Below are 12,035 nucleotides of genomic sequence, written 5' to 3' on the forward strand. Positions count from 1 at the left end.
GTATGTGAGTGAGCTTGTGTGTGAGCATGTGTGTGAGTGTGAGCATGTGAGTGTGTGTGTGTGTGTGTAAGCATAAGTGAAAGTGTGTGAGTGTGTCTGTGTGAGTGTGTGTGTGAGAATGTGTGTGAGTGTGAGCGTGTGTGTGAGCGTGAGCGTGAGTGAGTGTGAGAATGTGCATAAGTGTATGAGTGAGTGTGAGCATGTGCGTGAGTGTGTGTGATGTGTGATTGAGTGTGTGTGAGTGTGTGATTGAGTGTGAGTGAGTGTGTGAGTGAGTGTGAGCATGTGTGAGTGTGTGTGTGAGTGTGAGCATGTGTGAGTGTGAGCATGTGAGCGAGTATGTGTGTGTGAGTGTGTGAGTGAGTGTGAGCATGTGTGTGAGTGAGTGTGAGCATGTGCGTGAGTGTGAGTGTGTGTGTGTGAGTGTGAGTATGTGAATGTGAGCATGTGTGCGAGTGTGAGTGTGTGTGTGAGTGTGTGAGTGAGTGTGAGCATGTGTGTGAGTGTGTGTGAGTGTGTGTGAGTGTGTGTGAGTGTGTGTGTGAGTATGTGAGTGAGTGTGAGCATGTGTTTGTGTGTGTGAGTGAGTGTGTGTGTGAGTGTGTGAGTGAGTGTGAGCCTGTGTGTGTGTGTGAATATGTGTGTGAATGTGAGTGTGTGAGTGAGTGTGAGCATGTGTGTGAGTGTGAGTGTATGTGTGTGTGTGAGCATGTGTGAGTGTGTGTCTGGGTAGCAGCCATTGGAAATTGGTTTAAGATATAGTTATTTTAAAATTGTAAAATGTAGAAAAATGAATAACCTTCTTAAAGTCCCAATAAAATATATCATTGCAGCTAACTATGTATATGTATTAAATATTAGTCGACCTCCTGTGGCATTGCACACATGGAGTCAGAACAAACTGTAGACTTCTGATGAGGTGGAGTCAGAGTGGAGGAATAATCAGACCAAGGTTTGCAGATGTAATTTGGTCTCCATTTTAAAGTTATATGTTTTGTCATCAAATTTATATTTCTATTATAAATATAATAAATAGAATCCTTTGCCCACTTTAACTATGAGAACTGCCTATGAAGCCTCTCATGCTGCAAGTACACCCATTTGTTAGTGATGGCATGGCACTCCGCTGTTGGAATGGTGCAAATACAGTTTGATAAGTTTATATCGGCAGTTCCCATTCTAAACATGGATGTAGAAATTCTTAAAGTTCTCATAAAGTATTTAATTACCAAATATGAAAGGGTAAAACATCTCCTGCTCATCCAGTGTAACTTTGGCAGAAGAGCAGCAGATGCCCTTGAAAAATGGCATTAAAAGTGTTGTGAATGGAGAAAGAGTCAGGCTGAACACTGTGAGCTCAAAGTAAAGTGTGACCTTAGTCTTTTATTGCAGGTCTCCAGAGTGCCTCTCCAACCTGTGAAGTCTTCTTAAACACCTGTGCTCCCAGGGGATTATGGGATCCCTTGGGACTCCAGGGGATGAGCCCTCTGGTGGCTGTACAGAGTAAATACAAGTCCACATATATAACAACACTCTCCCCCAAAGTGTAACTATTTACAATGTGAGTCGATCTGGGACACTTCTTGCCCTGGTTAATCGTCTCGGTGTGAAAGCTGGTGTTGTTGAATCATTTTTTGGGCCCTCGCTGGGCTGCTGTGCAGCTGGCCTTGCTGGGCTGCCTGGTGTGTTGGGTCCTGCTGGGCTGCTGTGGATGATGGGTTCCGCTTCGTGGTCAACCGTGGTGCCGGTTGCCACTGATGTGTATGTTGGGGGATCAAAAAAGGTAGGGTCCAAGGCGGGAGGCTCAGGATAGTCCGTGAATCTGAGTTTGATTTGGTCCAAGTGTTCCCGGTGAATGAGTCCATTTGAAAGTTTGACCCGAAACACCCTGCTCCCCTCTTTGGCCACCACAGTGCCAGGAAGCCACTTGGGACCTTGTCCATAGTTTAATACAAATACAGGATCATTGATTTCAATCTTGCGTGACACATTTGCGCTATCATGGTACGCACTTTGTTGAAGCTGTCTGCGCTCTACCTGTTCATGTAGATCAGGGTGAACTAACGAGAGCCTTGTCTTAAGTGCTCTTTTCATGAGCAGTTCAGCAGGTGGGATCCCAGTGAGTGAGTGGGGCCTCATGCGGTAGCTAAGCAGGACTCGGGATAGGCGAGTCTGCAGTGAGCCTTCAGTTACCCTTTTCAAGCCTTGCTTGATGGTTTGCACTGCTCTCTCTGCCTGACCATTGGACGCAGGCTTAAACGGGGCAGATGTGACATGTTTGATCCCGTTATGGGTCATGAATTCTTTGAACTCAGCACTGGTAAAACATGGCCGATTGTCGCTCACCAGGACATCGGGTAAACCGTGTGTGGCAAACATGGCCCGCAGGCTTTCAGTATCGGCAGCGGACGTGCTAGCCAACATTGTCTCACATTCAATTCATTTGGAGTATGCGTCTACAACCACAAGGAACATTTTACCCAAGAACGGGCCTGCATAGTTGACATGTACCCTCGACCACGATTTGGAGGGCCAAGACCATAAACTTAGTGGCGCCTCCCTGGGTACATTGCTTAACTGCGAGCATGTATTACATCTGTGAACGCCGGACTCTTAAGTCCGCATCGATACTGGGCCACCACACGTGGGATCTGGTTATCACTTTCATCTTTACAATGCCTGGGTGGGTACAGTGGAGATCATTGATGAAGGTGTCTCTGCCCTTCTTGGGGACCGCTACTTGATTGCCCCACAGAAGGCAGTCTGCCTGTAGACATTTTATCTTTGTGCCGCTGGAACGGCTTTATCACTTCCTGCATTTCCACTGGGACACTGGACCAGCTCCCGTGAAGCACACAGCTTTTGACTAGAGATAATAAGGGGTCCTGGCTTGTCCAGGTTTTGATCTGCCGGGCAGTGACGGGTGATTGCTCACTCTCAAATGCTTCCATAACCATGGCTAGATCTGCGGGCTGCGCCATTTTCACCCCCGTGGTGGGCAATGGCAGCCTACTGAGAGCATCGGCGCAGTTTTCTGTGCCTGGCCTGTGGCGGATGGCATAGTTGTATGCGGACAACATGAGCGCCCATCTCTGCATGCGGGCTGATGCATTGGTATTTATCCCTTTACTCTCGGAGAACAGGGATATAAGTGGCTTATGGTCAGATTCCAATTCGAATTTTAGCCCAAACAGGTATTGATGCATTTTCTTTACCCCATAGACACATGCTAACGCTTCTTTTTCAATCATGCTGTAGGCTCTCTCAGCCTTAGACAGACTCCTGGATGCATAAGCAACTGGTTGCAGTTTCCCGAAATCATTAGCTTGTTGCAATACACACCTGACCCCATATGACGACGCATCACATGTCAGTACCAAACGTTTACATGGATCATAGAACACAAACAATTTGTTTGAGCATAACAATTTTCTCACTTTTACAAAGGCATTTTCTTGGCCCAAATCCATTCACCCCCTTTTCGTAGTAAGACATGCAGTGGTTCTAGCAGTGTGCTGATACCCGGTAAGAAGTTACCAAAGTAATTCAAGAGTCCCAGAAACGATCGCAGCTCCATCACGTTCTGTGGCCTCGGTGCGTTCTCGATTGCCTCCATCTTCGTGTTGGTGGGCCTGATGCCGTCTGCAGTAATCCTACTTCCCAAGAACTCCACTTCAGGCACCAGGAAAATGCACTTCGAGCGTATTAACCTGAGCCCCACGAGGTTGAGTCGACTAAGAACCTCCTCCAGGTTCTGCACGTGCTCGACTGTGTTCCGACCTGTGACCAAGATGTCGTCCTGGAAGACCACAGTGCGCAGGACTGGCTTCAGAAAACTTTCCAGGTTTCTCTGGAATATCGCCGCTGCTGATTGGATTCCAAACGGACATCTGCTATAAACAAAAAGATCTTTGTGCGTGTTGATGCAGGTGAGGGCCTTCGATGAAAGCCTGCGTCATGTAGGCTGAAATCAGATCCAGCTTCGTGAACGTCTTTCCTCCCGTCAGCGTTGCAAAGAGGTCGTCGGCCTTGGTAATGGGTATTGGTCCTGCAGGGAGAAACAATTGATAGTTACTTTGTAATCGCCACAGATTCTGATGGTGCCGTCTCCCTTGAGGACTGGGACAATAGGACTGGCCCACTCGCTGAACTCGATCGGTGAAATGATGCCCTCTCTTTGCAGCCGGTCTAGCTCGATCGCTACCCTTTCTCTCATCATGTACGGTACTGCTCTCACCTTGTGATGGATGGGTCGCGCCCCCGGAATTAGGTGGAGCTGCAATTTTGTTCCTTGGAATTTCCCAATGCCTGGTTCGAACAGCAAAATAAATTTATTTAAGATCTGGGCACACGAAGTGTCATCAGCGGGTGATAGCGGACATTGTCCCAGTTCCAGCGTATCTTTCCCAGCCAGCTCCTGCCGAGCAGCGTGGGACCATCGCCCGGTACCACCCAGAGTGGTAGCTTGTGCACCACTCCATTGTAGGAGACCTTTACAGTAGCACTGCCAATTACAGGAATCAGTTCTTTAGTGTAAATTCTTAGTTTCGTGCGAACTGGAGCTAAGACTGGCCTTGAGGCCTTGTTGCACCACAACCTATCGATAGCCTTTTTGCCCATGATGGACTGGCTCGCGCCCATGTCCAGCTCCATTGACACCGGGAGTCCATTTAGTTCAACATTCAGCATTATCGGGGGACAATTCGTGGTGAATGTGTGCACCCCATTTACCTCTGCCTCCTCTATCTGAGGCTCTGGTTCGTCGTGATCCACTGTGGATCTGTCCTCCTCTGCAACATGGTGTTTTGCAGGTTTAACAGGCTTTGCAGCTCACCTGCACACTCGTTGGAGATGTCCCATTGTTCCACAGCCCTTGCAAACGTACTCTTTGAATCGGCATGAATGGAAACGATGATCACCCCCGGAGCACCAACAAGGTGTTAATGGCCTTGAATTCATCACCCTTGATGCTGGACTCTGAGTCATCTGTGGACATGCAGCTGCAGGTATGTGTGACCTGCCCTGTATGTTCCAATTCAAAAACAACATCACTTTGTTCACAGTACTTGTAGCAGCACTTGTGTGCTGAGAGATTTGCTTTGTATTGTCACTGGTGCAATGAACGCCTGGGCTATCTCTATGGCCTTTCTCAAGGTTGCAGTCTCTACAGTCAAATGTTTGCGAAGTATGGTTTTGTGGCCAATGCCAAGTATGAAAAAGTCTCTGAGCATGTGCTCCAAATGTCCTTGAAGTTCACAATGTCCGACAAGGCGTCTTAGCTCGGCGACATAACTTGCCACTTCCTGGCCTTCAGACCTTTTGTAGGTATAGAACCGGTACTTCGCCATCAGAACACTTTCCTTCGGGTTCAAATACTCTCGGACCAGTGTGCACAAATCATCGTATGATTTCTCTGTGGGTTTCGCTGGAGTGAGCAGATTCTTCATGAGGCCGTACGTTGGTATCCCACAGATGGTGAGGAGGATTGCCCTTCGTTTGGTAGCGCTCTCTTCCCCATCTAGGTCGTTGAACACGATTATTGGTCGAGTTGCTCCACAAAAGTTTCCCAATCATCTCTCTCTGAAAATTTCTCCAGGATGCCTACTGTTCTCTGCATCTTTGAGTTCGCTATCTGTATCTTGTCGCTAGTTGTTGTGTATGGAGAAAGAGTCAGACTGAACACTGTGAGCTTAAAGTAAAGTGTGACCTTAATCTTTTATTGCAGGTCTCCAGAGTGCCTCACCAACCTGTGAAGCTTTCATAAATACCTGTGCTCCCAAGGGATTTTGGGATCCCTTGGGACTCCAAGGGATGAGCCCTCTGCTGGCTGTACAGAGTAAATACAAGTCCACATATATAACGAAAGGTATTTACGTTTTTTCTCTAAGGGTCCTGCAGCTCTTCTCCTGGATTTGCAAAGGACGATTAAGAGAAACACTGAAGGTGCACATCCCTTAAATCGTCTTCTCTTCATTTTAAGATAATTGACAAAAGAACCGGGGAATCAGGAGAAACTATTTTATGCAGTGATTTGTTGTAAACTGGAATGCACTGTCTAAAAAGGATGGTGGAAGCAGATTCAATCATAACTTTCAAAAGGGAATTGGATATATACTTGAAAATAAGAAATTTGCAGGGCGGGTGAGTGGGACTAATAGAATAGCTCTTTCAAAGAGCCAGCAATGGCATGATGGCCCGAATGTGCTGTACGATTCGATGGTTGCATGATTAAAATGCTCTCAATTCAGATTATCTGATGATCTAATTCCCATACAGGATACAGTAGTGCAGCAATTATAGTACTCGACTGGTAATTCACAGGCTGAACTAATAATCCAGGCAACGTGAGTTCAAATCCTACCATGGCAGTTTGAGAATTTCAATTCAGTTTTTATTCTTTATTTGATCTTTCAGAAAGATACATTCAAAAATGAATATCTTTTGAGGAAGTCAAGCTCAGCTCACAGCTAAAATTCTGAGCATTGTTACAGCATTGCAAAATATCACTCTACTAAGAACATAAGAACATAAGAACATAAGAAATAGGAGCCAGAGTAGGCCATTTGGCCCCTCGAGCCTGCTCCGCCATTCAATAAGATCATGGCTGATCTGATCATGGGCTCAGCTCCACTTCCCAGCCTGCTCCCCATAACCTTTTACTATCTTATCGCTCAAAAATCTGTCTATCTCCGCCTTAAATATATTCAATGACCCACAGCTCTCTGGGGCAGAGAATTCTACAGATATTCAATCCTCTGAGAGAAGAAATTCCTCCTCATCTCAGTTTTTAATGGTTCACCCCTTATTCTGAAACTATGCCCCCTCGTTCTAGATTCCCCAATGAGTGGAAACATCCTCTCTGCATCTACCTTGTTGAGCCCCCTTATTATCTTATATGTTTCAATGAGATCAACTCTCATTCTTCTGAACTCCAATGAGTACAGGCCCAATCTACTCAACCTTTCTTCATGACAACTTCTTTCATCTCAGGAAACAACCTCGCGAGCCTTCTCTGAACTGCCTCCAATGAAAGTATATCCCTCCTTAAATAAGGAGACCAAAACTGTACACAGTACTCTAGATGTGGCCTCACCAATACCCTGTACAGTTGTAGCAGGACTTCTATATCCCTTTGCAGATCTTTTGTGTCCTCCTCACAATTTGCTTTCCCACCCATCTTTGTATCATCAGCAAACTTTACACTCGGTCCCTTCATCCAAATCATTACTATAACTTGTAAATAGTTGAGGCCCAGCACTAGTTACTGTTTGCCAACCGGAAAATGACACATTTATCCCGACTCTCTGTTTTCTGTTAGTTAGCCAATCCTCTATCTATGCTAATATATTACCCCCAACCCCATGAACTTTTACCTTGTATAGTAACCTTTTATGTGGCACCTGATCGAATGCCTTCTGGATATCCAAATACACCACATTCACTGGTTCTCCTTTATCCACCCTGCTCGTTACATCCTCAAAGAACTCCAGCAAATTTGTCAAACACGATTTCCCTTTCATGCTGATTCTGCATGATTGAATTATGCTTTTGCAATTGTCCTGCTACTGTTTCCTTAATAATGAACTCCAACATTTTCCCAACGACAGATGTTAGGCTAACTGGTCTATAGTTTCCTGCTTTCTGTCTGCCTCCTATTTAAATAGGGGCATTACATTTGCAGTTTTCCAATCCGCTGGGACCTCCCTAGAATCCCGAGAATTATGGTAGATTACAAACAATGCATCCACTATAGAAACATAGAAACATAGAAACATAGAAAATAGGTGCAGGAGTAGGCCATTCGGCCCTTCTAGCCTGCACCGCCATTCAATGAGTTCATGGCTGAACATTCAACTTCAGTACCCCATTCCTGCTTTCTCGCCATACCCCTTGATCCCCCTAGTAGTAAGGACCTCATCTAACTCCTTTTTGAATATATTTAGTGAATTGGCCTCAACAACTTTCTGTGGTAGAGAATTCCACAGGTTCACCACTCTCTGGGTGAAGAAGTTCCTCCGCATCTCGGTCCTAAATGGCTTACCCCTTATCCTTAGACTGTGACCTCTGGTTCTGGACTTCCCCAACATTGGGAACATTCTTCCTGCATCTAACCTGTCTAACCCCGTCAGAATTTTAAATGTTTCGATGAGGTCCCCTCTCATTCTTCTGAACTCCAGTGAATACAAGCCCAGTTGATCCAGTCTTTCTTGATAGGTCAGTCCTGCCATCCCGGGAATCAGTCTGGTGAACCTTCGCTGCACTCCCTCAATAGCAAGAATGTCCTTCCTCAGGTTAGGAGACCAAAACTGTACACAATACAGCCACTTCTTTTAAGACCTTAGGATGCAAGCCATCATGTCCAGGGAACTTGTCCCCTTTAGTCCCACTATTTTACCGAGTACTTCTACTTTAGTGATAGTGATTGTTATAATTTCCTCCCTCCCTATAGCCCCTTGATTATCCATTATTGGGATGTTTTTAGTGTCTTCTACCATGAAGACCAACACAAAAAAATGTGTTCAATGTCTCTGCCATTTCCCTGTTCTCCATTATTAATTCCCCAGTCTCATCCTCTAACATTTACTTTAGCCACTCTCTTCCCTTTTATATACCTGTAGAAAGTCTTACGATCTGTTTTTATATTTCTTGCTAATTTACTTTCCTAATCTATCTTCCTTCTCTTTATTACTTTTTTCACCATTCTTTGCTGTTATTTTAAATGTTTCCCAATCCTCTGGCCTCCCAATAGTCTTGGCCACTTTGTATGCCATTGTTTTCAATTTGATACCATCTTTTATTTCCTAGTTAGCCATAAGGCAGCTTAAGAACAACAAGGCTACAGGAACAGATGGAATCCCTGCTGAGGCATTGAAGTATGGCAGAGAGGCATTGTTGGCGCGAATACATGACCTCATCTCTCTCATCTGGAGGGAGGAGAGCATGCCGGGAGATCTTAGAGATGCAGTGATCATGACCATCTTTAAAAAAGGGGACAAGTCCGACTGCGGCAACTACAGAGGAATCTCCCTGTTATCAGCCACTGGGAAAGTCGTTGCTAGAGTCCTCCTCAACCGCCATCTCCCTGTGGCAGAAGAGCTCCTCCCATGTGGATTTCGTCCCCTATGGGGCACAAGGGATATGATTTTTGCAGCGCGACAGCTGCAGGAAAAATGCAGGGAACAGCACCAGCCCTTATACATGGCCTTCTTTGACCTTACAAAGGCCTTTGACACTGTCAACCGCAAGGGTCTATGAAGCGTCTTCCTCCGTTTCGGATGCCCCCAAAAGTTCGTCACCATCCTCCGCCTGCTCCACGACAACATGCAGGCCGTGATCCTTACCAACGGATCCATTACAGACCCAATCCATGGCCGAACCGGGGTCAAACAGGGCTACGTTATTGCCCCAACCCTCTTCTCAATCTTCCTCGCTGCCATGCTCCACCTCACAGTCAACAAGCTCCCTGCTGGAGTGGAACTAAACCACAGAACCAGTGGGAACCTGTTCAACCTTCGCCATCTCCAGGCCAGGTCCAAGACCACCCCAACCTCGAACGTCGAGCTACAGTACGCGGACGACGCCTGCGTCTGCTGACATACAGAGGCTGAACTCCAGGACATAGTCGACATATTTACTGAGGCGTACGAAAGCATGGGCCTTACACTAAACATCCGCCAAAATCCGCGACGTGGCCCTGGACAACGTGGACCATTTCCTATACCTCTGGAGGCTCTTATCAACAAGAGCAGACATTTGACGACGAGATTCAACACTGCCTCCAGTGACACCAGTGCAGCATTCGACCGCCTGAGGAAATGAGTTTTTGAAGACCAGGCCCTCAAAATTGCCATCAAGCTCATGGTCTACAGCGCTGTAGTAATACCCGCCCTCCTGTATGGCTCAGAGGTATGGACAATGTACAATAGACACCTCAAGTCACTGGAGAAATACCACCAACGATGTCTCTGCAAGATCTTACAAATCCCCTGGGAGGACAGACGCACTAACATTAGCGTCCTCGACCAGGCCAACATCCCCAGCATTGAAGCACTGACCACACTTGATCGGCTCCGCTGGACAGGCCACATTGTTCACATGCCAGACACAAGACTTCCAAAGCAAGCGCTCTACTCGGAACTCCTTCACGGCAAGTGAGCCAAAGATGGGCAGAGGAAACGTTACAAGGACACCCTCAAAGCCTCCCTGATAAAGTGCAACATCCCCACTGACACCTGGGAGTCCCTGGCCAAAGACCGCCCTAAGTGGAAGAAGTGCATCCGGGAGGGCGCTGAGCACCTTGAGTCTCATTGCCAAGAGCATGAAGAAATCAAGTGCAGGCAGCAGAATGAGTGTGTGGCAAACCAGTCCCACCCACCCTTTTCCTCAACGACTATCTGTCCCACCTGTGACAGGGACTGTGGTTCTCATATTGGACTGTTCAGCCACCTCAGGACTCATTTTAAGAGTGGAAGCAAGTCTTCCTCGATTCCGAGGAACTGCCTATAATGATGATGATGATGAGTTAGCTACAAATGGTTAGCCCTTCTCTTAAAGTCTTTCCTTCTCATTGGAATATATTTTTATTGAGAGATATGAAATATCTCCTTAAATGTCTGCCACTGCTCATCAACCGTCTTAATTTAATCTATTTTCCCAATCCACTTTAGCCAACTCTGCCTTCATACCTTTGTAGTCTCCTTTATATAAGCTTAGGACACTTGTTTGAGATCCAACTTTCTCACCCTCCAACTGAATTTGAAATTCAATCATGCTATGATCACTCTTTCCTAGAGGATCCTTTACTAGGAGATTGTTTATTAATCCTATCTAAGATAGCCTACTATTAGGTGATTCATGCTAAAAGCCTTTCACCTTTTAAACAAAACCCTTCGATTCCAGTACATTTTAATGAATGAAAGAAGTTGTGTTTATATTACACCTTTCACATCCTCAGGATATCGCAAAGTGCTTCACAGCCAATTAAATACTTTTGAAATGTAGTCACTGTTGTAATGTAGGAAACGAGGCTCCCACTTAATGCAGCAGCAGCAATAAGATAACTCACAAGTATTTTGTTTAATGGTGTAATTGAGGGATAAATGTTGGCCATGACATTGGGGAGAACGCCCCTGCTCTTCACTTCACATCCGAAAGATGGCAACTCTGACGTTGCAGCACTCCCTCAGTACTGCACTGAAATGTCGGCCTGAATATGGACTCAGGTCTCTGGAATAATATTACCTCTTCTCCCTATTTTCTTTCTCTCTCATTTTCTACCTGAACCACACCCTTGACATGACACCATGTTACATGGCCCCTAAACAACCAAGATTTTCATCAGAAAATTGGAAATTACAAACAGGATTATCAATTCCATAATAAAACCCAGCCTGTGTCTTCTGTTCTTTGTCATCTTAATCATGGTCTGTAAAACAAGGCACAGTCGGTGCCTAGGGGTAGGGAGTTCAAATCCAACCATGGCTATTTATGGAAGTGAGTTCAATAAAATTAGTAAGTTGGCAGCAGAGAAAAAAAAAATCTGACCATGAGGTGGAAGCTGTTAGTGTTGATTCATTCAAATGCAAATTAGATAGATTTATTTCAGAAAATAACATTCTGGGATAGAGCATATGAGTAATTTGAGACATGACATGTGGTAAGTGTAGCATGCTTGGGAAGAACAGGTGACTTTGGACGTTTGGTTCCCAAAGCTCTCCACTATTGGGGTTTTATCTTCACATTATGTCGGGGTCTGAGGAGGTGGGTGGGGTGGCTTGACCCATCCACCTCCACGGAGGTGTGTGGGGGACCTGACCCATCCACCTCCATGGCACGAACCTGGTATTGCAGTACTTCCAGGAACGGTGCAGTGGCTCTAGGCCTTTTGGCTAAGAGCATTGGCGCAAAGTGATCCTTGGCGTGTGCAAGGTGACCTCTGGCGTTTGTGATTTGACAAAGAATTGGAACGATTGGCTACGAATTTCAAAAAAAAAAAAAAATTATGTCGGGGTCTGCTGTAAACTAATTGCTCAAGA

The sequence above is a fragment of the Pristiophorus japonicus genome, chromosome 1, assembly GCF_044704955.1.
Source record: "Pristiophorus japonicus isolate sPriJap1 chromosome 1, sPriJap1.hap1, whole genome shotgun sequence".
Lineage (NCBI taxonomy): Eukaryota > Metazoa > Chordata > Chondrichthyes > Pristiophoridae > Pristiophorus > Pristiophorus japonicus.